General features: G+C 42.9%; 1 protein-coding gene across 6 annotated transcripts in view; it reads left to right on the forward strand.

Moving 5' to 3' along the window:
* Positions 1-25177, forward strand: part of SUPT3H (SPT3 homolog, SAGA and STAGA complex component) — a 485878-nt gene that overhangs the window by 220834 nt on the left and 239867 nt on the right. The window contains exon 2 of one of the 6 annotated variants that reach the window (XM_074991374.1): positions 1108-1186. The exons of the other annotated variants lie outside the window; for them this stretch is intronic. The gene's annotated coding sequence lies outside the window, so the exon portion shown is untranslated. The remainder of the gene's footprint in view (positions 1-1107; positions 1187-25177) is intronic. 6 annotated transcript variants of the gene reach the window in all.

Here is a 25177-nt window from a genome sequence, read left to right on the forward strand (position 1 = left end):
GTCCCATATGGGGAGAGGCTAGAGAGACTGGGACTTTTCAGTTTGGAAAAAAGGCGATTGAGGGGCGATATGATAGAGGTATATAAAATCATGAATGGTGTGGAGAAAGTGAATATAGAAAAATTATTTACCTTTTCCCATAATACAAGAACTAGGGGACACCAAATGAAATTGATGGGTAGTAGGTTCAAAACTAATAAAAGGAAATTTTTCTTCACACAGCGCACAGTCAACCTGTGGAACTCCTTGCCCGAGGAGGCTGTGAAGGCCAGGACTCTATTAGGGTTTAAAAAAGAGCTTGATAAATTTTTGCAGGTCAGGTCCATAAATGGCTATTAGCCAGGGATAAAGTATGGTGCCCTAGCCTTCATAACAAGGGCAGGAGATGGATGGCAGGAGATAAATCACTTGTCTTCTGTTCTCCTTCTCTGGGGCACCTGGCATTGGCCACCGTCGGCAGATGGGATGCTGGGCTTGATGGACCTTTGGTCTGACCCAGTATGGCCATTCTTATGTTCTTATGTTCTTATGTGCTGTTATCCAGAATGACATTGGGTTGCTGAGGTATACCTTGAGTGAATAGAACAGTTTTCTTCATGCTTATGAAAGGGAAAGCAACTTGCAGGCCCTGGACAGAGAATCCGTCAGTGACCGTAGCATGTCTTCGTTATGAGCGATGAGAGCTGCATCATCTGCAAAGAGGAGTTCCATAATGAGGACTTTCTTGACCTTAGTTTTGGCCTTGAGTCTTGCCAGGTTGTAGAGAGAGCCATCTAATCTTGTGTGGAGAAATACATTGTAGTGTACGTTTTGAAATACACAGTTTAGTAGATCTGAGATGAATATGCCAAATAGGGTAGGGGCAAAAACACGACCTTGTTTGACAATGCTGTTCATTGCAAATGGTTTCAATATAGATCCATCATATTGCACTGTTGCTTTCATGTTTTCATGAAAGGATGTTATGAGCTTGAGTAGGGTCGGTGGGCAGCCAATCTTGGTTAATTCTCTGTATGGTCCTGATGTACTGGCTGTGTCAAACGCCTCTGTTGAGTCCACAAATGCTATGAATAATGGCTTTTCTTGTTCTCTGCATTTTTCCTGTAGCTGTTGAAGTGAGAAAATCATGTCCATTGTTGACCTGCCAGCCCTGAAGCCACATTGTGTTTCTGGATAGACTCGATCTGTGAGTTTTTGCAGGCATTTGAGAATGATATGCACAAATGCTTTAACTATGATGCTCAGTAACGAGATGCTTCTGTAGTTGTTGCAGTCACCCAGGTTGCCTTTGTTTTTATAGAGAGTGATGATGTTTGCATCCTTCATGTCATGTGGGACAGCTGCTCTCCAACATTTTAGGAGTAAATCATAGAGGAAGGGGAAGAGCACAGGCTTGTTTCCCTTCAGGACTTCAGCAGTAGTATCTTCAACAGTAGTATTGTACACTATAAGCAGTTTTTACTGTATTTGTTAGCGTTTACTTATGGAAAATGTAACTAAAATTTACTTGATCTTTAACTCAATATTGTATATGGTATTTATTTAAACTTTCACTATGCGTGTATTGTGCTCATACGAAACTTAATGGTTAAACTCTGTTTTGATTCTGGTAGATGAAGTAATGAAATCTGATGTGCCGTATGATTAAAATGCCCGTTATTTGAGAATTCTGGGTAATAGAATGCTGGTTAAAACAGAGTTTATTGTAAAATACTGCACATGGTGATGGCGAGACCTTAATCTTTATCTTTGTCAAGTCACATTACCTGAGAAAAATGTTAGGTGTTTCTTGTTATCAGATACTATTCTTTTTGACATTTTTGTATTGGAATGTGTTCTCAATCACACAAAATATTACTAATTGACAAAAAATTGCAAGTACTTTTGAGATTTTGGAGAAGTTGGTTACTATGTTACTATGTGTTCAGAATGTCTTTTTTATTTTATATAAAATACTTTCAGAAGAGCTCATAGAAATTTGATTGACTCAATCTCAAGAATTGCTTTAATGTGTATATATTTATTTGGTGAGTATAGTTAGGGTAAAATGCACCTTTGTCAATCGGACCTACCTAAGGACTATCCACTACTTGTATCCTCAAAAGGAAGTTCTAGCAGAACATAAGTTGCGCATAGGGCTTGTGATGGCCTTCTGGTCAGTCATGATTCTCCCCACATTTCTGATGAGTGAAAAGTAATATTTATGCCGATGCAAATAATCAAGTAAGCATGTATCTTAACTTCCATTAATACTTTATTAGGACGTAGTCTCAAGATAAGCTTATGTCAAAATATTTGCAATATTAGGGGGCTAAAACTGTATTTTTATTTTAATACCCTTTTGAATGGCATAAAATATTTTCATTCAAAGCAATATTGCTTTGGCATTTATAATATGTTATTTAGACTTTTAATGTGTTACCAAGGTTGTTGTAAAGTTTCCTATATACAAAAAATCAAAATTTTAAGAAATCAGTTTGCATGTTTAGTGTCTCTAGTGAAGGTAAAGCACAAGTACAAAAGAATGCATTCCCAATCAGAACAGTTATTTGTAAAGTCTTGGTGCTTTCAAATATAATAGAAAGAATTATATGAAATTAATCATACTTTCTTAGGGTATGTCTATACTTACGGGGGTGTTGGCGTGCTGCAATCAATCTTCCTGGGATCATTTTTGCCACGTGTTTGAAGATGCAGCAAAATTGATCTCTTTGGGCTTGGCCATTGATCATGGTACTCCACGCTGACGCATAGAGTAAGGGACGTCGTTGCAAGCCTAAAGATCCCGGATCTACATCAGGGAACAAAGCCGATCCTGATAGGTCTATTCCAGCTACGTTAACAACATGGCTAGAATTGTGCATCTGGAATTGACTTTGATTCCCAGTGTAGACCAGGCCTGAGATACTAATAAAAGTCCCATACATTCACAATAATAGAAAAGGAGTTAGTTGAGTAAATTAACAGTCTGGTTCAGCGTCAAAGATGAAAACAAAACTTAAAAAATAAATAAAACAAATGGAAAATGATGTTTGTCTAGTCATAGGCACAGGATCCAAAGAATGCATGAAATATGGACATTTTGCGGGTACTTTCTGTGCAAAAGAAATGGAGTTGATGCTTATTACAGATGGTCAAGAGACATTTGTTTCTGGGATCCACCACTTTTGATGACATAGAGTCTGCTGGGGAAGTGAAATTGAATATTCATATCAAGATTATTAACTTCATAATCAACTCAGGAGTGGGATATCAGAAGGTCTTTTCAATCACCTTCCAGAGCTGAACTCACCTTTATACATTGAAAATACGCAATTTGATAAATAATTTTTGTTTTCACCCTGAATCAAAAATGTTGGAGAATGTCCCTAGTAAAACTGTGTGAACTTTCATGGTATGTTTCCCCCTTTTCTCAGTTTTAGTACGTATACATCAGAGGTCCACCTTTTTCTTTCTTACAAGATCTCCATACATGGCGTATCACAGGGGTGAGCAAACGTTTTACGTTGGGTCCCACTTTTAATCCCTGAAATTATCAGGGCCCCTCCCAACCTGTCTAATATAATTCAAAAAGCCTCAGAAGTGAGTGTCTGTCTCCCAGAGGTGACTTGCAGTCCTCCCTTGGTGATGGCAGAGGAGGAGGCTGTGGAGGAGGTAGCTGAGGCCATGGGGGGATGGACTCTTGCTCTGTGCCTCTCCTTTTGAAATTTTATGCCCCCTCAAGAGGGCGTGCCCCCAGTTTGTGCATCCCTGGTCTATCAGTAAGTCTTCCACAGGATTGTGACTCGGAAACTGTTGATACAGGCAAACAATACAGTAGAATCCTTTTCAGAGCCCCTGGCCAGCCTCAGTTGTCTATTATCCTCAACTCTTTTGATGTAGTTTACATGGGCTCTTCTTGATGTGCATGGATAATTCATATTTTTGGGACTTCAAAATGCCCCAGGCACACCAGAGGAATTAAAAGGAGCAGTTGTGGTAATCAGAAGTAGAACTGACAAAGTTGCCAAAATAACCGTGATATCTGGCGCTTCCGTGAAACTGCTGGGAGTGTTGGCACTATGCAAATTAATAATAGCAGATATTTTACAAAGATTTTTTTTCAGGATTTTTTATGTATCTCTTTAGGTTCTTCATCAAAATCGTCACTAGAATTCTGTGTTTGTTGATCAGGTCCAACTCTAGTATTCCTTATACAAATAATCAAAATGTGCTAATATTTTTATTTCGACTGTCTCCAAGACTAGTAACCTGTTTTTAAACAGTGTATGCATATTGCTATAATGGAATTGTGCACTGATGGAATATTTTGCAGTTAATACCATCTATAACTTTTTGTCCAACTCTCAAATGAATTTGAACTTTGCTTTGAGAATATAGGTTGCAAGGTTGACAAACACTAAATATTAGGATCTGTGACTTTCCTCCTCGTATCTGTAACAATTTCCACTCTTTTCAAATACTTTCCAAAAAAGTATAAACTGTGCTGAAAGGATTCAAGGCAGAGGACTTTCACATGTGGAGAGTTGGGTTCAAATCAGATTTAAATTGCAATATAAATAAATTTCGTGGTTTCAGTTTAATCCTTAGTGGATAGACATTCCTACCTCACAAAACCACCATATTTCACCCAGCTAGAAACCTCTGTTAAAGAGGAGCATGTAGAAAAATATATTGGTGGAGCTGAGTGTGGGAGCTCCCCTGTGTTTTGATAATAGTAAGCCACCATTTTGACAGAGATCTGTTTATTTTTGTAAGTATCTAATTTACCTTAAAAGCGAAAAGAATATACATAGTGTTGGTGCATATAGTTTTCAGACTCCAGATTTATCAGGAAACTTTAAATTAAAAAACAAATCTATATTCATGTGGCAAAATAGCCGTAAAAGTCCATGGGTCAAGTCCTGTATATTTTTTCTCAGATTATGCAGAGGTAAAGGGCTATTGAAGTACTTTGATAAAAGCAAAGAGGTATTCAGCCCCTACTGTTTGAAACTCTTATTGAATTGAATGAGAGTTTGGTTGAACAAAAAATAATGGAGGACCCTGAAAATTTATGTCTGAATATTTTTGTGAAACTCTGAGCGAATTAATGCTTTTCCCCGTTGTTTGGAAACTTAAAACAATAGCACTAAACTGACATCTTTCAGAGTTTAGACTACGACTGTCCATAGCTGACTGTTGGTGATGAGGACCTAATAGTGTTATGTGAAAATGCTTGTGCCCCATAAAAATTGACTTTGTGAACTGTGGTTAACATGCACAAGTCATTCACACACGCAGGAAATTTTCTTGAGTTTTGCTAACTGCAGTAAAGTCAATGAAATTACAGAATAAGTGATTCGTTGTAAGTATTTAGTGAACTGTGACTAAGCACCTTTTAATAGAAAGTGTCAGTGTTTTAATTCCAGAGGCTTGACTGTTTATGAATGGTTATATTTTATAAGGTACTTTGTCATGGTTCAGAAGATATTTACAGCAAATCTTTTTTTAGCAACTTTTTCATTAAGAAAACTTGTGAGAATTTCCTGAGCGTACAAAGCAGACTCATGACTGCACAGTATAATCATCCATGGTTTATATTTTCTTCTGCCTAAAGCACTAGGGATTCCACTAGAATTCTATTACCTTGCGTCCCTTTTTGGATCAAATAATGAGTGTGGGGAGAAAGGGGGAGGAAAAAAAAGGGGAAAACATTTCAGTTTAATTGTAGTTTTGAGAATACACTTAAGCGTGTTTTGCACTTAAACTGTAGGTCAACACAGCTACAAGCACTCGGTGTTATGAAAAGAACCATAGGTAAGTCAGACTAAACCCAAAGTAGACATAGCTTGGTCGATAGAAGAATGCGTGGACCTAACTACAGTCTCTTGACGAGGTAGAATTCCTACAGTGATGGGAAAACCCCTTCCATTGATGTATGCTGCATCAACACTCTAAGGTTACTCTGGTGTAACTACATCATCCTAGCCATGGTGCTATGGCACCTGTAGTGTAAACATGGTCATATGCAAATTTGACACCATCAGATTGGGTCTGAATAGGGACTGGGAATGGCTAGCTCACTACACACACTATTTCTCACCTTATCAGCTGGTGGGAGTGGGCCACATCCATTTTGATTGAATTAGCCTTATTAGCACAGGTCCTCTGCATAGTAATGTAACACTCCAATCTTTGTGTGCATGTATACTTCCATGCCAAACTGAAGCTACCACTTCATGCATCTGTCGAAGTGGGCTTCAGCCTGCAAAACCTTATGCCCAAATAAATTCCTTAGTCTTTAAGCTGCAGCAGGACACCTCGTTTTTGCTGAAACAAACTAACAAGGCTGCTCCTCTGAAACATTGTCTTATGGTTTAGGCAGTTGAATGCTGCTTTGGAGAATTAGATTCTGGGTCGGCCTCTGCCCTGAAGTCTTGGGTAATGCTGAACAAGTCACTTAAACTAAACTTAACAGAGGTGTCACTTGTGTGTTCCTTCCACTCTCCCCCCGCCCCGCCCGGGTTCCTAATGTGAGACCATTGGGTAGGATTTGCAGAAATTCTGTGCTTACAGCTGTAGCTTGAAATCAATGGAAGCTGTAATTTGAATATGAAAAATGCCACATAATTCTAACTGTTCTGGAAAGATGAGGTTCCAGATGTCTCAAACACGACACTCAGATTACTAGAGATGTAGAATTTAATCTCTGTGGCCATAGTTCCCAGTCTGTAAAATGGGAGGAAATGGGTTTGCGAGTGCCATGGAAACACTTATGAAGAAATGAACATTTTCTTTCTTCAGAGCAGGGCTTGATCAGTATTCCTCAATAAATCCTGGATTCACAAATTGAACAATGATAGAAGAAAATGCATTTGGATACATTAAGTGAGCATAGTGCATTCTGTGCACTGAATGAGGAAGGTGTCCCGTGGAAAAGTAGCATTTAATTGTAGAAATAAAGCTTCATCAAAATACAGAATGCTGAACACAGGCTGCTTCTACACTCGCTCCCTGCTGTTGGATTTGGAATTGCAGATTGATAGCGTAGATGCGGGCAGCTTCCAAGTAAGCACTTCCCTTCCACATTCTCGTACTCCCATAAAACTAGATCAGAGTAAGGGAATGTTGAAGTGGAGTGCTTATTTTGAAGCTGCCTGCATCTACACTGTCAATCTGCAATTCAAAGTCTTCACTACAAAATTTGCATGGCCACCATTATGCTAATGAGGCACTGAATATGCTCAGCAGTGCCTCATTAGCCTGCTTCAAATTGCCTCATTACCTAGCCACCTCCAACGGGAGAGGGCGAGTATAGAAGCAACCTAAGTTTGCACAGGCATCCTTAATTCTGCCTTTGCTGGTTTTTTTTTTGCGTACTCGATTGGAGTCTTAATATTCTTTTAGTGTACGTTTTTAATGCGCCAAACGTAGAGAGTACGTGTGTGTGCCTCATGGGCAGAAGTCTTCCTTTGGTTCTACCTTTGCCACAATGTTTAATTCAATGTAGTTTCATAGGGGTAAGTAAGTGCGGAATTTGGTAGCATGAAATCAAATAGTTAGAAAAGCAGTGAACCATTTTTGTATTGCAAATGTTTCTCTAGCTGGAGGTGAGGTGAGCATCTTCTTTGCTGCTTCTCAGTCAGAGGTGATGTCAGTGAGCTATTTTTTCTTTTTGTCTATCACTTTTGTGTGACCTCTGACTGATTTTTCTGTGGGTCTCTGACACAGAAAAGGTTCTCCAAACCTGTTCTGTAGGCTTGCATTCCATTTCTGCTATTTGCCTTCTGTTGACTTGAGTGTATCCCCTCAGAGTCTCTTTAGGCAGCGTGAAAGCAGGAGAGGTTTCCGTAAGTTGATGTAGAATCATAGAAATGTAGGGTTACGAGGGTCGTCAAGATGTAATCAAGTTCAGCCCCCTGTGCTGAGGCAGGACTAAGTCAACCTGACAGTTGTCTGTCCCATTTGCTCTTAGAAACATCCAATGTAGGGGGATCCACAACCTACCTTGGAAGATAATTCCAGAGCTTAAATAACTTTATAGGTAGAAAAAAATCTAAGATTTAACTTAAGTCTCCTTTGCTGTAGAGTAATTCCATTCCTCCTCCTCTTGCCTTCAGTGGACATGGAGAATGATTGATCACACTCCCCTTTATAGTAGTCCTTAACATATATATTTCCTTCAGTAGCTGGATTTTTTTCTTCATGTCCAGTTTTAAAAATCTTTTGCCATAGATCAGATTTTCTAAACAGTTTATTTTTGTTGCTTTTTTTGGTTGGGAAGGGCTCTCTTCAGTTTGTCTGCATCTTTGCTTTAGTGCCCAGAAGTGGTCATAGTATACCAGCTGAGACCTCACCACAGCTGTGTTGGGTAGCTACCTCCTGAGTCTTGTCTATGACAATCCTGTTAATACTCCACAAAACATTATTAGCCTTTTTTGCAACTGCGTTACATTGTTGATTCAGATTGGTTTGTGATCCACTGTACTCTCTATCTCCTTTTTAGAAATATTGTTACTGATTGGTTATTCCCCATGTTGAAGATGGGAATTTAATTTTTCCTTCCTAAATGTAGCATATTGGCTGTGGGTTGATTGAATTTCACCTTCCTGTTTGCAGACCAATTCTTGAATTTGGCAAATTTATTTTGAATGCTAATCCTGACCTCCAAAGTGCTTGCAACTCCTCCCACTGTGATGTCATCCACAGATTTTATAAATCTACTCTTCATTCTAAGTCATTAATGAAAATATTGACTAGGAGTGGATCCAGAGCTGACCCCTTTAGCACCCAGTAGACAACTCCCCCCCCAGTTTTATATTATAATCTTTCTCCCAACGTAGCATAATTTCATCTAGACTCCATTTAATCAAAGACCAATTTGTCTGAGAGTCATGTGGGGCTCTGTCAAAAACTTTACAGGCTGTCTGGAGAAACTCACTGTGCATTTTAAGAGACTTTGGATCTTAGAAACTGTTGAGTTGGAAGCTAAAATGTTAGCCCAGAAGAGTTTATTCTAAAATACATTGCATGTGATTTATCAACTGGAAAGAAGTGGTGTCAACAGTATGTTACCAGCCATCCCCCAATAGACTACCAGCAATATGCTCGAGGAATCATTGTTTGCAACCCTGCAACCATCTGCGTCTTATTACCTGCTTTGGAATATGTTTTAGTTTGTTACCTACTTGCTTTTACCTTTACCCCAGAAGTCAATCCAGGTAAATCATAAACAACAAATTTACATGATATACCCAAAAAAATTAGGTTTAAATCAGTTCTGGTATATCATGCATTTTTGAGGAAGCAGAGGCTAGAGTAGACCACGAAAAATGACTCAGTCATGCACACTGTTGCCTGTGTACTCTCCAGTACCATGCTAGAGTTCGAAGAAGTAATGGCTGTGACTGGACAGAGAAATGGAGCCAGTCTGTAAAAAATAAAGCTGAACTCATTACTACAGGAGACATTGAGTCCCTCTTTTTTGTGGCGGTGAGAGCAGCAGGGTGAGCACCATGAGCAGCGCCCCTACACCAACTGGCAGGTGCATGGAGCCACAACCATCTTTTCTGTGCCTGCTGAGCCCCTTTGCCCCAGGCAGCCTCGGCCTGGGGGACCCAAATGTGGCAGGGTGCCCCACCACCTCTTTGTCTCTCCCCTGTTGCGACTTACACAAAATTTGACTTATGCGTAGTTGCCCAGGGACGCAACCTGCGCATAATTCTGGGTTTTAGTGTTATTTAATCAGTGTCATAGCAGTGAAGACGTAACACTGTCTGTTTTAATAACAGAGAATATATATCATCAGTTTATGATATCAGAAATATGGACCAGATGATCATGGCACACCTGTGAGTTGTTCACAGAACACGGGCGCTCTGTGGAACAGTTTAGGAAACGCTGCTTTACGGTGTGAACTAAAAGCCAGCTGGTGCTCAGCCAAGGCTGTAGAGCAGAGACTTCACTCTCCCTTGTCAGTGGTCTCTGCACCCTTAGGATTGCATGTATATGTTTATTCTGCTCATGAAGTCTCTTGCTAGTCTTTTATCCTTGAGATCACAACTCTAGTCATGCATGGTCTGGCAAGTTAGTCCTTGCCAAGGATTCAAGACAAATTGTGCATACATCATCTTTCTGCCATGACCACAGAAATGCTGATTTTAATAATTATAATAAAGATTGAATTAAAACTTCTGTGTATGGTTTATTTACTCCTTCATGTAAAGGAAACTTTACAGTGGGTGGAACTGTTGATAGAAACTTTAATTCACCAGATACCCAATATGCTTCACACCAGGGAATAATACTTTTTGTATATATGTTTTGCTTAAATGTATGTTTTATTCACAATTAATTTTTGAGCCCTCAGAGCAGTATTTTGGGTAGGCTCAGTGTTAGTGTATGTAGAAGAATTAAGATTTCCAGCATTACTGCTTCACCTCATATATAGCAGACATAACAAGCTATGAAAACAGAGCTCATGAGTTCCCCAAAACTTTGTAGCATACACATGATTTTGTTGCAGTGTTAAAATTCAGGGAGAAATGCAAAATGAATTCACTGTGCAAAAATAAACACCCTAAATGCAAACATTTGATAAATTGATTTCTGCCAAGTTTATAGAACTGAAAATTAGTAAACTGAAATATCACAGCCAAATCAAATTTTCATTAAATGCAATTTAGATGTTGACATTAGACTAAATCCACTTATCAAAATGCACATCAGGTTGGTTCAAGGGAGTCTTTTACGTCTTTGAGTTAAAAATTCAATCAACTTTTGGCCTGAGTTCTTGGGAAAGCTCACAAGAGCATTTTGTTGTTGTAGAGAACATGGAGATAACTCACGAGGAGAATCGGAATATTCAGTTAGGGATTGGGAGGACTTGTGGGCCTCAGTTCTGCAACTGACAGCAAACAAAGCAGATTGTTATACTTGCATAGCTCGCTGTTGACTCCAGGGAGGCTGTTTGTAGGCCCATCAGTTCAGGCATACAATGTCACTTGTTGAACTGAGGCCCATCTTTGCATCCTATCAATTGTATATGAACTCTGCAAGGCGCAGGAAGGGAATGAAACTTACCTTGTCACTTTTTGTTTTTCTCCACTAGAACAATACAGGAAATTAAATACAAAGAACAACTGCTATTATATTGGTATGGCTGCAGTACAAAGCATGGAAATTAGGAAATTACGAAAATTAAAAGTTCTTGGTTATATTGTGTATCTGTAACATTTTCTAGTCTTCCTTCCATTTTACAATGGAAGCTAGCATGTTGTTTTGATATTACCATGCAGTGGCACTGACAGCCACTGTGGGCCCTAGGGCAAGGTGGGAGAGAGGCCTGGCTCTGCACCTTAGGCCGGGTAAAGAGTAGAAAAAGCTGGGCCAAAAGCAGAAGAGGTGGGTCCTGCAGCAGTCCCCCTCAGCACTGCCTGAACTGATGTGTCCCTCCATCCCATACCTCACCGCCATGCACAGCCAGAGCAGCGCTGCCACAGCATTTCATAGAGGCCCAGAGCTCCAGGCCCCTTAAACATTCCAGGCACTGTGGAACTGCCCTTTTTGCCCTTCTCCACTGTCAGCAGGCTTGTTACTGTATACCATGAAACATACAAAGCCATGCATATGAATGTAATGCTACTTCTTTTAAAGTCAGTAGTAATTGAAACTATAAAGGGCACGATCCATAGTCTATGCAGACTGAAGGATGCCTACTACTACTTTAGTAGTAGTTAAAATTATTGGAACCTTGCAATATTTAGGTACTTAGGGTGAGAATTCCTGCTGACGTTCTATAGGTGTTAGTAGCCTAGATTCCGTGGGTACTTTTTCTGATCCTACCTTTGATGTACAGTTTGTGGAATCTGGTTGAAAAAATTCTGTTGGAACCGTTTTCAGTAAAAATCCTGATTTGACCAAATAAGTTCCAGACACACACCCTGTACTGTATTTCAGCTTCTTCATTTTGATTATTATCTTAAGATGAAACAATTAAGTCAAAATCAAGCTTTGATATTCTGAAAGAAAATAAATGTATCATTGGGGAGACTTTTTGGAATTTTAGCTTTTTGTTCTGATTTGTGACAAAATGAAATTTTTAGATGTCAAAATTTCCCATGGAAGGTAAATTCCAGTTTCAACCAGACTTACAATTTGCTTGTGTTGATGTAATTGGATGAATGGTAGTATTGGAAATTGCCTAATTTTCAGGTGTTTGATTTTGTAGCCTTAATGTTGCCTTAGGTCTAGATTTTTACCCTTGATAAGATTGCTCCTTGTTTCCTTCTCTTAAGCATTACAATATATATCCACGAGTAAACCGCAGAAAATAATCCCACTTTTTCCAAGAGGATTTAATTGTCTTCATGATGATACAGCGTTAAAGCTGAATATGGCTCCTGGAGTATTTTTGGGACAAAGTCAGAAACCAAATTATAATTAATGAACACGGATGTGGTCATCTTCCAAACTCTCTGCTTTTGTTTTTATACCAAATAGATCAAAACTAGGGTGACTTTAAAACATCAATATTGTACAAAATTCTTCTTTTCTTGTTCCAAAAATCCTGCCAAATTGTACTTAAATGAAGTCTTTTAAGGAAAAAGCATGTAAGAGTTCTTAAGCATAAATACATTTTTGTGATTTTAAGAAGAATGGGGTATTTATAATGGATTGAACTAGGGCTTTTCTGCTCTGTGTTATCTTTATAATGTTTGCCATAAAGTGCTTCCAGGCGACATCTTGACTTCTGTATTTTTTTCTTCCTTTTTGTTGGTGCCTGGAACAGATTATTGTGGGTTATAACATTTTTAAACATTTAAGTATTCTGTTTGAAAGCAGGGAAAAGAGCACAGCATTGATATGACAGTATGTTGGCTTTCCTGAAAATATATTATTGTAGGATTTCTGTTTTTTTCCCCACTCTAGAGAAGCATGTTGCATAGTTTGCCTTAATAAAATAATAATTTAAAAGTTTTATTTTTGTATTTATAACATAACTATGATATAGGAAATGGTACGTCATAGTGCCAAATTTGGTAGCTAATATACAACTGCAGTATGACGTTAAAGGTAATTGTTCAAAGCAAATGTGCTATATTTGGACTATTTTCCGGCTTTCAGGACTGACTTATTCTTTGTGTCTACTTGTGAATAAAGTTTTTACTCTCACAAAATATTAATGGTGGCATGGAGCAATTGGTGAGTAATCTTGAAGGCTACTTTATTATTTTATTGAGGAGGCTGTATGGCCTTATTAATTAAGGGGAGTCTGATACACAGCTCTGCCGGTATCTTTTTGTGTGTGCCCTTTAGTGCGATCCTTGACCTCTCTGTGTCTGTTACCTTATTCATGCTAGTTATACGGAAAGAACTATCTGAGAGCTGTTACAAGGAATAATAAATTAAAATAGCTGTCCGCATGCATGACCTGCCTATTAAAAGTGCTGAGCACCCTGAAATTCTTATTGACATCTTTGAGAATAGCTGTTTCCAGCATGTTTAAAAATCATGTATTTTAGTTAGATGCTTGAAGGTAGTCTGAGAAACCTACCTGTAGTTTCATGCTGTTTTGTAAAAATGTTTGCCACTAGGTGGTATTTATTAAGAATTTTAAAAATCACAACCTCTGAGTGTTTTCAGTAAAGAGTTTAGCTTAGCAAAAAGTCTGCTTAATTTGTCATGTAGTTCTGAAACTGACTTTTAAAAAATGAAAATACAAGAATTCTTCCACAGAAATATGAATACAATGTTTCAAATAATTTAAAAGTAATAAATTCAACATTTACATAAGACATTTACACTAGCTTGTATTTTGTAATTTTCTTGTGTTTTTAATTTAGAGTGAAAATAGCTAGGGACTTCCACGCTCGTTTAACACTAAGTGTATATATACAATGGAATTATGTTTTGACTTCCTCCTTTCCTCATCACGTTTTTTATCCTATCCTCTTGGGAGCAAACTGAGAGCCTTGTTAAATTCCCTTTGTATTTGGAGGTATTGTTGAGACTGTAGATGATTTTTTTCATTACTGTACAGAGAACAGAAATAACTGATCACAATCCAGACTACATACTCTAGAAAGACAATTCTCTCATTTATTTCCTGATCCAAACTGAAGCCCTTTGTGAATGAGCAAATGGAACATATTATACTCTACAACTGGAGTAAATTATAGATACTTTTTCCTTTTGGCAATCATAAGGTTTTATACACTTAATGTGTGTTTCAAACACTGAAGTGGAAATGTAACAATTTCGTATTCTAACTTTCTGATTCTAATTTCTTATCCCAGCTTCACATTGGTGTAGAAGTGGCTGTTACTTATCTCAGTTTGTGTAGGTGTTTTGATGTAGTCTCACATGATCTTCTCATAAGCAAATTGGGAAAATTCTACCTAGATGAACCTACTAGAAAGTGAGTGCACAATGGGTAGAAAAAGCTGTGCTCAGAGAGTATTCATCAGTGGTTCACAGCCAAGCTGCAAAGGCACATTGAATGGGATCCCAAGGGCAGCTGTCCTGAGTTGGATTCCATTCAGTATCTTCCTAACTGATTTGGAAAATGGCATAGAGGGTACAAAATAATACTTGTAGGTGATACCAAGCTGGGGAAGCACTTTGGAAAATAGAGTTAGAATTCAAAAATAATCTTGACAAACTGGAAATAAATAGGATGAAATTCAAGGAGGACAAATGTAAAGTACTACATTTACGAAGGAATAACCACTTGAACATATACAAAATGAGAAATGACTGTGAAGAAGAAAATGCAGAAGGGGACCTAATGGATCACAAATAGTTGAATTGTTGAATCTGGGTCAACAATTTATTACTGTCATGGAGGCTTGCTCCATCATCCCTAGTAGCTAAGATTTTCATACTTCCCCCGTGCTCTGTGTGTCTGTGTCATAGGTTTACCAGAAGCTGAGTAGATGACAGGAGATTGGTCACTCAGTGACTGTTTGCACTGTTCATTCCCTCTGAAGTATCTGGCATTGGACACTGTTGAAAGTCAGGGTGGTCATTCTTCAGCCCCCTACCACATCATTCTGTTATCTATTAGCAGAGTTGTTGCTAGCAATTTTGGAGCCTGCTAAGTTCTTGTGGCTGACGATTTCATCCCTGTCTACTTCTTCAGGAAGGGCTGAACACAGATACTCTTCTCACACAGGGATTTGAGTTTCTGTACTCCCATTCCTCCCCTGCCCCAAGGATCTCTGGTTATGTCAGCTGCCAGTAAAAAGGAACAGTTGGGGCAGCAGTCCCAAATCAGAAGCACAAAAAAAAATGAATTTATCTTGAATACTTTTGGGAAGCTCATGGCATTTCTATGATGAGTGTGAATCTATTCATTTTCCAGAGTAATACCTTATTTACACTGATATAAGTAAAACCAGGCTTGGATGATAAGGTTTTTAAGGTATCTAACTCATTTAGGGACACAAGTCTCAAGACGTGGGTAGTTTATGCAATCACACCCATTATGTAAAAGCACAGGTTATACATGTGCAAATTCTTACACATCTAACCCAACAGAGTTCAGTGGGGCCACTTGCAATAAAGATTATTTGAGAGAAAAAGCACCTGAAGAATTTATTGGCTTACAAAACTTGTTTCCAGTGGGACTTGTGGTCCGCGTTCCCTTCTGCACTAACATCTTGCCTTAGGTTCCTCCTCTTGGAGTCAGCACTTTGCGCTCCCACAGAGCCCGGTCAGTCCAACTCAGCACTGAATACTTCAGCCTCAATCAGAAGCGCCTGGCTTCAGTTAGGGAGACTCATTCTGCATTATCCCACTGCTTCTGCTTCTCAGGACTCCAGGCACTCTCTCTTACCCCTGGTGCTAAAAAAGATCACTCCAGCAATTGGGTCTCTGCATGTGTGTCTACACATGCACAGTATTTCGAAAAGACTGGCCCTCTTTCGAAAGAGTGAAGTGAGCGTCAACACATACCGTGCACTCTTTCAATGTGAAATCGAAGGAGTGCAGCCCACACATTGAAAGCTGGACCCCGAGCCCGCATGGGAAAAGTGCCTCCCATTGAAAAACAACATCGAAAGAAGGCACGTGTAGACACGCCACGGCCTGCTTTATCGAAAGAGGAGTCCTCCATGACGGTGCCCAGTCCGAGCGTGGAGATGCCCTGCCCCACCAAGCGGAGCTCTATGACCTGCACGTCTGGCTGCTCTTAAAGCTGCACGGACCCAGAAACCACATGGCAGGAAGCTGAGAGCAGCCAAGCTGCGAAAGCACGAGCTCCAGGCAGCACGCCCTCTCAGCTGCACCCGACAACACAGAGAGGCACGTGATCAGTGCCTGGCAATCTCCTGAGCACCAGGGTCCCCCCTCAGAGCTCCCAGGGGTCTGTCCCCAAAAAAAAGAAAAGGTCCCCCTCCTGGTTGGACCATGAACTGAGAGACCTCCTGAGCCTCTGGAGGGAAGAGGAGATCCTCCGGGAGATGGGGGTAAAGTGGAGGAACGCCACTGCCTTCGCCCGCCTTGCCCAGGGACTGACCAGCCAAAGTCACCCAGAGTGGACCCCGGCGCAAGTCCGGAACAAAGTTAAAGATCTCCAGCAGGGCTATGCCTGGGTCCGGGACGAGGCCGGGCGCTCAGGAGTGGGCCCCTCCACCTCCCCTTACTATAGGGAGCTCCATAACATCCTGGGGCCCCAGGAAAGCTCCCCACCAAAAGCAGTCCTGGACAGCTCGGCAGACCAGCCTGAGCTGGAGGAGCTGCAGGAGCCAAGACCAGCCAGCCCAAGCCAGGGGGCGGACACCACCCAGGATTGGTCCAGCGAGGAGGGTGACCTCATCGTCGACGTCCCCTCACAGTCATCCAGCTGGGCCACAGGGAGCCGGGTGTCCCCGGAGATCTTTGAGGTCCCCCCAGTAAGTGCACAGCGGGACCAGCATGCCTGCGGGCAGGGCAGGGGTGTCACCCCTGACAGGGGCCTGGGCACAGGTCTGGAGGCCCAGGGCCACACACCCCGGCCGGCCACACCCCGGAAGATGCCCTCTGCACCTGCCAGCGCCACCCAGCACCCAGACCTGTGGACAGTTCCAGGCATCCAGTTGCCCAGTGGGACGCCTGCAGGCCAGCCCACACCTGGGGATGGTTCCACCCAGGGGGGAAGCCTGTGTGCACTTGATGCCACAGGGGTGTCATGTCCACCATAACCAAGCCCTGGGAGGGTCAGGGGAGGTAGGGCCCTAGGGGGACAGGGTCCCGGGGGAATGGGGACAGTCCTGCTTGGAGACTGACATGCTATCCATCACCCTTACAGGTGCAGCAAGTGAGGGCCCACACATTCCATCGGCATCAGTGGTCCCTGAGAGCCCCCCGGAGTTATTGGACAGAGGCCGGGCACCCTCAGCAGCATCGTTATGCCAGGTGTGCAGCCGGAGGTCACAGCGTCACCCGGTGGATGACCCCACCAACCTCTGCCAGGCGGTGCTTATGGAGCGCCGGCTCTGGCTGGAGGAGTCTGACCTGGCGTTGTGGAGGGAGGCCTGGGACAGGCTCATGTCCCGCCTGGACGCCATTCGTGGGACTTTACAGGAGCACGTGGGCAATGTGGCCTGGCTCCTGGCCCTCCACACCCCGCCCCCAGCTGCCCAATCCCCTGACCCCCTCCAGGGCTCCCCCAGAAATGTCCCACCCAGGGTCCCCTGCCCACCCCACACCCCCGCCAGAGTCCTTCACCCCACCTCATACAGATGCCCTCCCTGCCGTCCCACCACGCCTGTGTCTTCCGGTGCTCCCTGCCCCATCCTGGCCCCACTGTGGCACCTGCTCCCAGGGGGGAAGGGGATCTTGGGGCCAGCGTGACTCTTGGCCCACAACCCCCTTGCCCGAGTGACCCTCCCAGTTCTAGCCCCCTCCCCACCCCCTTCTGAGTTCAGGACCCCTGCCCCCTCTCCTAGTTCTAGCCTCTGCCCTATACCCCCCCACACACATTGTACATAGTTGAACTTTTACACCAGTTTTTTACAGTTTATTATTGATAAAGGTTTATGTTGTGCACCACTACCCGTGGTCCCATGGCGGGAGGCATGGCGTGGTGGTGGTGCATATGGTGGGGGGTGGATGTGTGGGGAGAAGGGGGAGGTGTGGGTATCGAGATGCTCAGTGCAACCCCGGGGCGACTTGCACGAAGGGCCTCCCAGATCCGGACATCCTCACGGTTCGCCTGGCAGCTGGCAACAGCAGCCGGCTGCTCGAACCCCATGGTGGCCTCAGCTGCCCACCTCTGGATGTAGGCATCCCCCTTGGCCTCCACAACGTTGTGGAGGATGCAGCAGGTGCCCACCGCTTGTGGGACATTGCGTATCCCCACCTTGAGGTGGGCAAGAAGGCACCGCCACCACCCCTTGAGGCTCCCAAAGGCCCGCTTTACCACATGCCAGGCCTGGTTGAGGTGGGCATTGAAGGCCTCCCTGCTGGGGTCGAGGTGGCCAGTATAGGGCCGCATCAGCCGTGGGAGTAGGGGGTATGCCGCATCTGCAACTATGCATAGTGGCATGGTGGTGTCCCCAAACTGGCATTTCCCACTGGGGGATGAAGGTGCCGGCCTCCATATGCTGGCACAGGCCAGAATTGCGGAAGACCCTGGCATCGTGGGTTTGCCCTGACCAACCCACGTTGATGTCCGTGAACCGGCCTTTGTGGTCTACCAGGGCCTGGAGGACCACCGAGTGGTAGCCCTTTTGGTTGATATAGTGGCTGGCACTGTGTGGTGGGGTGCGGATGGGGATGTGTGTCCCATCCAGGGCACCAAAGCAGTTCAGGAACCCCAACAAAGGGAAGCCCTCGACGATGGAGTCCAGATCCCTGCCGCAGACAACCCGGTGCAGAAGCATGGCGTTCAGGGCACGGACGACCTGCAGGGAGGGAGGCCATGCACTCTTGTGAGGGTGTGGCAGGGTGTTCCCAGCTGGCGACCTTCTCCTGCCCCCACAACCAGCAACCCCCCCCTCAGCCCTCCCTGGCCGGCGACCCCCGAGGGGTCCCTGTGTCCATGGGCCCCCTTCCCCCTTTCCATGGTGGGAGTGTTCCCCGGGCCTGGCTTACCTCCATGAGCACTGCTCCGACAGTGGCCTTGCCCACCCTGAACTGGTGACCCACTGAGCGGTAGGAGTCTGGGGTGGCCAGTTTCCACACCGCAATGGCGACTCGCTTCTCGAGGGGCAGAGCAGGCTGCATGGTGGTGTCCGGATGCCTCAATGCAGGTGCCAGACAGTGACACAGCTCCTGGAAGGTGTCCCGGCTCATGCGAAAGTTCCGGAGCCCAGGTGACATCATCCCATTGCCCCAGAACCAGTCGCTCCCACCAGTCCATGCTGCTGGGTTGGCTCCACAGGTGCCGGGGGGCAGGCTGGGTGTGCTCCGTGTCCTCACGGGGGCTGTTCTGTCTCCCAAGGAGGAGGGGACCGGCTGCGGCAACCATGCAGACAGCATAGGCAGCAGCGCCGATGATGTCTGCATCCAGTGCGAGGAGCAGGGTGTCGTTGGCCATGGTGCTGCTGCGCTGGGGTCCTGCGTTGCTCCTGGCAGCTCGGCAGGCCTCGGCTCGTGCAGGGCTGGGGAGGTGAAGGGGAGCCCTTTAAGGTGGCGGCTGGCTGTGGGCCCTGGAAGGACTTGGCAGCCATGCAACCCCATCAACGTCATCTCCACCTCCCTTCTTTCAAAAGAGCGCACGTACACATGTGGATGCTCTCTTTTGAAATAAGGGGGCGGAGTCTTCGAGAGAGTCGGTCAGAACTGTGATCTGCTTTTGCTGTGTGGTCGTGTTCTTTTGAAAGATGGTATATCAATTTCTGAGTTTCGATTTTGCTCTTTCAATAGTGGGCTCCCATGTAGACACACCCTGCATGTCTTTTCATGGCCGGTGCCAGGAAAGAAACAGAAGAAGACACGTGGAGTAATTCCCAACTCTGAGGTCCATGGGGCAATGAGATACTAGCAGTGTGTGACCTGCAGTGGGCCACTCTGAGACCCTTGCAACTCATCCAGAGCTATTGATTCTGGCCCTGAACAGACATTGTTTTGTCTGGCAGCAGTAGACTCTCCATCACATGAGTTGTTGGAGCTCAGCTTCCCTAGAAATGGCATCTACAACAGAGGGTTTTGAGGCTGTGAGAGATTTACTATCTGTTCTAGTATGGTCATGCCTTGCCATATGTCATTAAAGCAAAGACGACCCATTGGGGCCCAGCTGCTGGTCAGTGAATGCTGAAATCAACTGGAGTGTGGGGCCCAAAGTAGCTGCCATGATCTCCTTGCCCTCAGGCTAGGCCTTCACTAAAGACTGTGTCATAGTATAGTACACTGAGTTCAATAAAGTGAAGTGTGTGGTGCATCTCCCTTCAATGGGTAGTCCACATATTGGGTAACAGCCTGACACTGCTACCATTTCTCCTTTAGTTCAGGCGGCTCTGTGATATGTGCCTAAAGATCCAGGATTCCATTCCTGCTAATGACTCCTAGAAGCACATTAGGCATCGGGACTCTTGGTTTCTATTCCTGGCTCTGGAAGTTCTGTGTCTCCCAGAATTTTTGGGGAGTAAAGGCACTTCAAAGTAGCATGGACACTTTGAATTGCCCGTGGCTACGTGGCATGCTGGCACTTTGAAGTTTGATACTTAGAAGTTGCCGCTGGGAGAATTAGCCTGATGAAGTGTGGCATATTCATTGAAGCACTTCATTTGTACTCTCCAATCCGGCTGATTACCATGCCCCCTTCAAAGGAGGAGGCTAGCGTAGACACAGCCAAAGAGTGTATGATGTAGTAGTTGGAAGCAGCACAATCAAGCACGTAGATTTGGCACATTAAATCTGAAAGGCAGTATGACTAGGTGGATGGAACAGAGGTCTGCTCTAGTGCAGGGGGTGGGATATCTCAGTCATTTGAGGTTTTGCCTCCTAAACCCTGGGTTGTGAGTTCAGTCCCTAAAGGAGCCACTTAAGGATCTGGGGCAAATACATTAAAAAAAAAATAGTTCCTCAGAGAGGGTGGTGGGTCCTGCTGTGAGTTTAGGGAACTGGACTCAATGACTTCTCAAGGTCCCTTGCAGTTCCATGAGATAAGGGCCTAGTGTGCCTCCTCTTAGTGCTTTCATCAACAATATGCACAGGTCCTCGAGGGGGCAGAGGGCCCCAGAAGAATATCCTTTGTGCAGAGGCAAGACCCCATACTGGTTTCTCATGGCATGATGCATCAGGTAGATTGAAACTGGACAGAGACACTTTTGCCACATTAGTCTAAGGCCAAGCAGAAGAGGGAGAAATGAGCTCATGCCTCTCACTTCATTTTACAAAAACCCCACCTTCCTCTAAGAAGAGGGGGAGGCACCTGCTGTAACTGTGTTTGATCTTTCCTGTTTGGAACTTTAGCTCTTTGCTTTGGATCCTAAGGGATTGATCTCTTATGGAGCTCTATGAGGCTGTAGCATATTCAGTGTGGTATGCAGGGAGGTCTGGTGGCTCAAGTATGTTCACTGGAGACAGAATGTTTGGAGATTTCATCAAGTTTCCAAAGGCGCTATTGAGCATGTGCGTTTTTCAGTCATCACTAGGGCTGTCAAATGATTAAAATTTAATTGTAATTAAATGTGCAATTTAAAATAATTGCTATTAACTGCACTGTTCATAATATAATACCATGTATTTAAATATTTTGGATGTATTCCACATTTTCAAATATATTGATTTCAGTTACAACTCAGAATACAAAATGTAAGGTACTCACTTTATATTTAGTTTGATTGTAAATATTTGCATTATAAAAAGAAATACCAGTACGGCAATGCAATCTCTTGATCATGAAACCTGAACTTGCAAATGTAGAGTTATGTAAAAAAAATTGCTTTAAAAAATCATGTAAAAAGTTAGAGCCTAAAGTTCACTCAGTCCTACTTCTTGTTCAGCCAATCGGTCAGACAAGTTTGGTACAATTCTCAGGAGATAATGCTGCCTGCTGTTTTTTTTCAAATATATAAACAATGCCACTATTGGCATTTGCATGGCACTGTGGTAGCTGGCAGCAGAAATGTTTACATGCCAAATGTGCTAAAGATTCCTATGTCCCTTCATGCTTCAACCATCATTCCAAAAAACATATAGCTACAGATGGGTTTGATAGTAACCCAAAGCAGAGCAAACCAATGTCTGTTGATTTTCATTAACTGAGTTATATGCCATGAGCAGCAGAAGGTTGATTTTCTTTTTTGGTGGTCTGGGTTCTCAGCAGATTTTCATGGGGACAGCAAAAGGACACCTCAAGGAATTCCAAATTTCAGTTTGCTTCTCCAAGTTTTCCAGACACTAGAGCTCTGGAAAGAAATTATTGGAACTATTTTTTAACACTGGCAAAACTACTTTTTGCCCCCAAAAATCACTCTTAGAAATAGCCAAACTGTTTTTTTTTCCCCCTGAAAAGTTCCAAAAATATTGAGTCAGAGGCATGGAACGTTTTAATCTGAACAGTTAAAGTTTAGCAAAGTAAAGCAATTGCAAATGGACTAAAAATGGAAAATGTTAACTATAGGTCTTCCTAACAGCTCTGCTATAATTTGTATGTTTGTATAAAATATTTATATATACATAGTAAATGATATGGACATATTGGTAGCAGCTGTATAGGTGTAGCTGAACTTAGGTTTATGCTTAAAGTGAGATAAAAATTGCTTTGTTTCATGCTTGTTTGAATTTTAATTTCCATGCCCTGGTCTTCAGTGGGACTGTGGCAGAGCATTGGTTTGAGGGCTAAATTTGTCAAAATAGTGGCTCACAGCACAATTTTCTGTGTACATTTTAGGTAAGTATTGACTGGGAAGAAACTTAAGTGCACCTCTGCAGGGATCAGCTTTGGACAGTGGTATTGGGGGAACAAGGAGACAGGGAGCTGAAGAATGGCATATCAGGGCAAATGTGCATGAACTTTCACACTTATGCAGATGAATAACTATAACCATTGAGATATACTTTATAAAATCTGAGACATTCCTACACAAAATTTTAACTTTGAATTAATAATGCTAGACCGCATATTCTGAAGAGCCAACATGTGGTTTTATCTCCAACTATAGCTACAGTGTAACATTATATCAATGCAGTTTTCAACTCTGTAATTCCTACATTAAAATCACTACAGATTTTGAATAGTTAGTTTTAATGTGGATCATGCATTAACACAAATTTTTTAACATTACAGAAAAACATACCTTAAAGCTACCACTTACAGGCCATGTCTGCACTTGGGCAAAACTTCGAAATGGCTATGCTAATGGCCAAATCAGAGAATACTAATGAGACACTGAAATAAATATTCATCACCTCATTAGCATGCTGCCAACCGTGGCACTTAGAAAGAGCTGCGTTTCACTCTCGCACAGCTCGTCTACAAGGGGTCTTTGATGAAAGGGCCCTGCAAATGTCAAAATCCCCTTATTTCTATCTGCTGATAAGAACAAGGGGATTTTGACATTTTCAGGGTCCTTTTGAAAAAGACACCCATGTAGATGAACTACACGTGAGCAAAACGCAGCACTTTTGAAGTGCCGCAGCCAGTGGCATGCTAATGAGGTGCTGAATATTCATTTCAGTGCCTCATTAATGTTCTCTGATTTGGCCATTAGCATGGCCATTTTCAAATTTTACCCTAACATAGATGTAGCCATAATCTGGCACTGTGCATCACTTTTACCATCTTCATGTAAAGTACTATATGCAATGTAATTTTAGAAAGCCAGGTCAACCCTATACTAATCAACACATGAATATATAACAAAGATACATGGAGCAGCTTGGGTGTTCCAGATGAAGGGAAAGGTATATAGACTGTGAGTGTTGAAAATGACCTTGTAAGTAAAGTATTGATAACTTGATGGGATAGTCTTGGCTTTTTCTAGTTGATGTTGGTGGAATATGCAGGTTTGTGTCCATAACGTAAATCTAATGCAGAGAGAGAGATTGAAATTGTCCCTTGGTTTCACACTAAAGTATTGAAGATTCAAGAAGACAGCATTTATTTTGCAAAGCCTCCTCCCTTTACCAAGTAACTCATCCAACCATCATACACTGTATGCCTACAGCAACAACACTCTGATATACCCATTTCATCTTTATGGGACAGTGTGACGTCTGCCTGGAAAATACAGTTATATATAGGTGCTTGAATAAATAAGAGTTGTGTGACTCTTTCCAGTTTGTTGGTCAGATCAGTTAATCTTCCGTCTCTCTCAGCGATTTTCTCCAGTTCCATGTGCTTCATCTTATTGGCACTTCTTTGCTTATTCTTTGTTCTGTCTCTACTCTTCTATTCATGGTGCATAGATTGCCTGATGGATGTTGTGAAGACCAGGACTTTAAGAGGGTTCAAAAAAGAACTAGATAAATTCATGGAGGTTAGGCCCATCAGTAGATTTCCTAGTGTCCTGCTAGACTCTGAGGCTGTGTCTATACTAGAAAATTTTGTCAACCAAAGGACCCCTCTGTTGACATAACTCAAGGAATGTCTACACACACAAAGCATTCTGTCGACAGAATCTCAACAGAACTCTGCATTTGTCTTGACGTATCAGAGAGGTAGCCATGTTAGTCTGTATCTTCAAGAACAGCCCATACTATATATTTGTATATTCTTTTCTCAACTGCCATTGACTACAAAGGAACAGTGGATTCTACTTGGAGAAGACTGAACTGTTTCATCATTTAGATCAACGTTGTATTTTATTGTGTATCAAGTGAAGAGCAAGGTGGTTTCCACACAGATGATCCTGTATTATAGCGGCATATGGATTAGCTCGGTCTACATCTCTTCAAAGTCTAGCAGTTCTTTCAACGAGGGCGCAGGCTGCTTCAGTGGCATTTCTCAGTGATGTTGCTATATTAGACATATAGGCTGTGGCCACACTTGGTCAAAACTTTGAAATGGCCATGAGAGGAATAAGGAGATTTCGAAATGTGCGTGGTCCTTTCGAAAAGGACCCCTGTGTAGCTGCGCCGAGGCGTGTGCGTTCAAAAGCGGTGCTTTTGAAACACTGTGACTGGAAGTGTCCTGATGCTAATGAGGTGCTGCATATTCAATTCAGTGCCTCATTAGTATTCTTCAATTTGGCCATTTCCATGGCCATTTCGGAGTTTTGGCCAAGTGTGGCCACAGCCATACTGGATAGCTATCTGGTTTTCA

The sequence above is a fragment of the Carettochelys insculpta genome, chromosome 3, assembly GCF_033958435.1.
Source record: "Carettochelys insculpta isolate YL-2023 chromosome 3, ASM3395843v1, whole genome shotgun sequence".
Classification (NCBI taxonomy): domain Eukaryota; kingdom Metazoa; phylum Chordata; order Testudines; family Carettochelyidae; genus Carettochelys; species Carettochelys insculpta.